The 5,249-nt window shown below is 41.7% G+C and overlaps 1 pseudogene; it reads left to right on the plus strand.

Moving 5' to 3' along the window:
• The first annotated feature begins 368 nt into the window (after positions 1-368).
• LOC106600627 (transcription factor MafB-like) lies at positions 369-1,827 on the plus strand (annotated as a pseudogene).
• Positions 1,828-5,249: the final 3,422 nt, after the last annotated feature.

Genomic DNA, 5,249 nt, shown 5'->3' on the forward strand with positions numbered 1-5,249 from the left:
GACGTCACGGCGCGCTATAAGGATAAAGTGCTGGCAGTCAGCGCAGACTGTTGGATACTGGAGAGTGAGTGTGTCAGGAAGGAGAGCTCAAATGTCTGCAGTGCAGAGCTAAAAGGTTACTTCTCCAATCAAAAACCAGACGCACTAGTCTTATCTTATTTTTATTTTACTGGCGAAAAACAAAAACTATACCTTATATCTACAAAGTTGTCCAGGACAGGAGCCTGGGTCAACGACAACTCTGTATTATTTTGTATTTTAAAAAATGTTTTAAGTTAGTTTCTGCTGAAAGGACTAACCGTTTAGTCTATGCACTGAGACGGAAGTATTTCTACCTCCACTTCTCGTCTATTGACCCGATCAGAGCCAGTTAGCAGAAGTAGGCGACATGAAGTAAATTCCTATGTCGTTTGCAGTGCCCTAGTCTGAATGTTTTTTTTCCGCTTCTTTTTCAATATCTACTTTTTAACCTCTCCGAATGGTGTTGCATGCAACAGCACACGAGTCTGCAGCATTGGAGGAATAGGAAAAACTACTGCATGAGACGAGAGTGGAGAACAGACGCTTATTATTAAGAAGTCTGTTTTTTGCGATGCTGGCAAACACCTTCGCCAATCTGCAGAAAAGTCGTGGCAGCACCATGAGCGCAGAGCTGAGCATGAGCCCAGAGCTCCCCAACAGCCCTCTGGCTCTGGAATACGTCAACGACTTTGACCTAATGAAGTTTGACGTGAAGAAGGAAGGTCTGACCGGGCTGGAACGCGCCGGGGTGCGCCAGTGTACTCGGCTCCAGCCCCAGGGCTCTGTGTCCTCCACCCCCATCAGCACACCATGCAGCTCGGTGCCATCCTCACCCAGCTTCAGCCCCACAGAGCAGAAGAACCATCTGGAGGAGCTCTACTGGATGCCCAACGGTGGGTACCACCAGCAGATCGACCCACAGACGCTGAGCCTGACCCCGGAGGATGCAGTGGAGGCCCTGATTGGAGCCACGGCCCATGGCCACACCCCGACCCCGCATGTCCAGCTGCAGCAGAGCAGCTTCGATGGCTACAGAGGGCCTCACCACCACAACTCCCATGGCCAACCCCAACAGCACTACCATCCCTATGGGGGAGGCATTCCGCACCACCCAGATGAACTGCCTGGACATCAGGTGGGGCACAGCCACCCACACACCCACGACACAGACAGCCCGTCCCCCGTCTCCCCAGACTCCCACCAAGCCCTCCACCACCACCAACACGACCACCAAGGGCAACAAGGCTCAGGCAACGTGGAGGACCGATTCTCTGACGACCAGCTGGTGTCCATGTCTGTGAGGGAGCTGAACAGGCACCTGCGGGGGTTCACCAAGGACGAGGTCATCCATCTCAAGCAGAAGAGGCGGACCCTAAAAAACAGGGGCTACGCACAGTCCTGCCGCTTCAAGCGGGTGCAGCAGAAACACGTGCTGGAGAACGAGAAGACTCATCTGATAAACCAGGTGGAGGCACTCAAGGCGGAGATCAATCGGCTGGCGCGCGAGAGGGACGCCTACAAACTCAAGTGCGAGAAACTGACAGGAACGGGAGCGAATAACGGGATCCGGGAGGCTGGGTCCACAAGGGACAATCCGTCATCTCCAGAGTTTTTCATGTGAGTTGTTATTATAGCTCTATTGACTCTCCCCTACCCTACCACCAACTGTTGCTGATGAACAAATAATAATATTCAAATACACCGTCATTTTGACTATACTAATGACAGCAACTATATTCACATAAGAATAATTATCCATAAAATAGTAATAGTCTCATATGTAACCATCTCTCTCCATCCATGTGACAACAGAGATACAAAGAACAAGGTAGAATGTTTTGTCAATGCTGCATCTTTGTAGATTAGTTGCTTGTAGTGAAGATACTTTTTTCCATCTTCCTACGAGAAGAGAGAAACTACGGGTAAACTTTCCTCTTTTCATGCAACTGCTTTTACTGTGTCTGTTAGTGGGATGACCGACCGGCGTATAGGCCTACACAACAAACAACGCAGAGTTTTGAGACTCACATTTGACACTGGGCCTGAAAAGAGAATTGTAAAGCAAGACTCCACATTATGCAATCTTGAATTCTGCCTACTTATCCCGCAAAGGGGGACATTGTATGCAACATCTCATTGGTTGCCTGCTTGGTTATTTTCAAATATATATTGAAACAAAAATCTCATTAAAATATTAATCCTGCATGCTGGACATGTACGGTAATAATTTATATTTTGTACTACTTAATAAGAGCATGTCGTTGATCTGCGCTTCTCCATAGCGTTGTTGGGTTTAGATGAATGGAATGGGGACAGTACAGCAGGGCTGCCTGTGCAGTATCATGGTGTTCTGTAGCCTTGTAAATATTACGCAACGCAAAACTGCACACCATGATTGAAGAGGCTGGTTTTAACTTTTCTTTCTTTCTTTGAGTTTTCTTTTCTTCATGTTTTTGTTTGAGTTTCATTCTGTGGGTATTGATTCAGAGATATTGCCCATCTTTGCACGTCTGCACTTTTTGGATAATGGCTTGTTTTAAGTTTTCATTTTGAGTTTTGTGCAGACGCCCTTAAAAGAAGACATAATAAAGACAAGATAGATGCAAGCTTAATAATAACCATATGACACAATGTGATGTATTGTGCGAAACTGTAAAAACAAACGCCTCGCTAGAATATCAGATGAGTGAGTACTTTGCGCATAACATTTAAGCACCATAAATGTTTTGTTATTCTCTCTCCTCGGATGCATATAGGCTACTGTAGAAAAAAACACTGTCACATGTTATTCCATTTCAATGTGGTGCTGTAGTCAGAAGAGTTTTGTCTTAACCAGAAATGCCGTTCTGTTAACTATTGCCTAACCCTAATGTGAATGTAATGTGAAGAACAAATGTAGCAGGAGAGTCATTTAATTGAAACTTGATTAAAGTATTTTATTAGGTGCAGCTGCATCCATTAACAGTCATATAGGTCTACTATAGACATATTTTGTACTTTTTCATTTTTTAATAAAGTGTCTCAAACATACTCAATAATGTTGACCAAGTGAGGGTATTGACCAAGTATTTGGATTGCGCATGCGTTTCGGGAATACGACGTTGAAATATATTAATGCTATATGTTTTCCCCCAAAATATTCTGCCGGTCAGTAAAAAAAGGGATTCAGGTTGTGCAAAATTCTCAAAATGAAAACTGTTGTGTATGTTATATGATATTATCTTTTCGTCTATTTTATTATTATTATTTGGTGATTCTGGTTCTGCTGGCCAGATGCATAGTTAAAGTTGTAATTTTAACGATTAAAATTAACAAACTGTCAGATCATATTGAATAAGCATGGTGCTTGCATTTAAAAACTATTGTTGAAAAGTCATGCATTTACAATCTCTTGGTTTGTTACTGATTCAACTGTGTTGAAATCAAATTGAAACTGCAGCAGCAGGTTGTTGTTTTGTTTTTAATTTCATGTATTTTGCGATGATGATGATGAGGATCAATTTTCAGTCCGGTTTATATAAATAAGATACAAAAAATATCTTAAATTTGAACTGTTGTAGTTCCATTCAGGCTGGTTTCTGTTTCATCTTATTTTTATTGTTTTTGGAAGAAATGGTTTCCTATTTTGCTTATTAAAGTCATTGAAATGGCATTTACCTTTCTCAGACTTTTCATTCTACTCTCACTCCCCTCTTTCTCTCGCTCTCTGAATTACGTCAGCAAACTAATTGCAGGTTTGTTTAGGTAACATGGTGTAACTTGTTGCGTTAGACAACAGGCACAGTCCGATATTATACACCAACATAGAGCTACACATTTACAGTTCGGAAAAGTATGTCATTGGGAAGACCTACAGTTTTCATGGAAAATCTTTCCATCAGTAAAACATAGCCCAATTCCTGTCACAGCGTTTTTAGCGGACTGAGTCAACATCAGTTGTGGCCTATACTGAACATAAATATGAGATCTTGGGACTGTAAGGTTCTATCTGACATGTTTTGTCAAAAATGAGTTTGTCACATATATTTGACCTTTAGATGGTTCTTCATATGTCTGTGAAGTTCGATTTTTGAAAAAGTAAATTTTAAGAGAAAAAAACTAGAAAGTTCTATATGCATAAACACACGAACTTGGCCTATACTTTTCTATCTGCAATCCAATCACAATCCTGAAAAAATACAAATGGACCAATCAGAACACGTCATTGCCAACTTCCTCCAAGTATAGTCTAGGCTAGTCCAGCCAGCAATAATGGCATTCATGTAAAACAACAACTGTCAGAAATCTTATAGTAAATTATTCTGTCACATCGTTGTTTGTTGTACAATTCTTAATGTATGTGATGATGTGTTCTGACTCTTATCTTGGTAAAATAGTGATATTCTATCATTTATGTATTCAAATAGCTCAGCATTCATAAAAACGGAAAATGTCTAATTCAAAGTGTCAGATAGAACCTTATAGCTGAACCCATGATTGACATTTCAGAGCCATGAGGTTCTATCTGTGATTGCACCCCCTAAAAAAACGAATTTACAAATGTCTCAGGATTTTGACTCTGCACTTTAAGGACCTTTAAGGTGAGGAGCTTATTGGGTTATGAAAGAATAATTCACTACAAAACAGTTCAGAGAAATGGGATGTGACAACTTTGATGCTCAATATTACAGAACTATGCTTTGCACAGATTTAACCTTATGGTTAATGTGGTTTAGGCATTTTTATCGAGACTGTTGATTTGAGGTCATAACATCTCGCTTATGACATGTAGCCTAAAGGTTTATGCCCAATGTCTAGAATGCCCCATGTTCAACCTCTCGGAAACACAGACTAGTCTCATTTCTTAGTGAAGTAGCCTGGCCCTGTTGGCTATTACTACTGACACAAGGTTCACATGTTACAGAGGCAAAAGGAATGTAGTAGGCCCAGTATGGTCATAGCTTACTTTACCAGTCTGCGCTTGCATTTTGCTGTCACTTGCAGCAGGCCTTTTGTTAATTTTATGGTAGCCTCCTGATTTAAAGACACGTTGCATGGTGGAAGCCTGGAATTAGACCAAATACTGCGTGCGACAGAATCGAAACTGTACTGGGTTTGTGTGCTGGCCCATGCTGCTGACTTTTGCAGAATTCCCGTCATTGCAGGTGCCAACGATAAAATTAGATATTTGACCTTGCAACACTCTGCGAGCAGCTGGGTAAGGAGATTTGGGCTCGATTCAATTTGTA

The sequence above is a fragment of the Salmo salar genome, chromosome 03 (assembly GCF_965601325.2).
Source record: "Salmo salar chromosome 03, fSalSal1, whole genome shotgun sequence".
Taxonomy (NCBI): domain Eukaryota; kingdom Metazoa; phylum Chordata; class Actinopteri; order Salmoniformes; family Salmonidae; genus Salmo; species Salmo salar.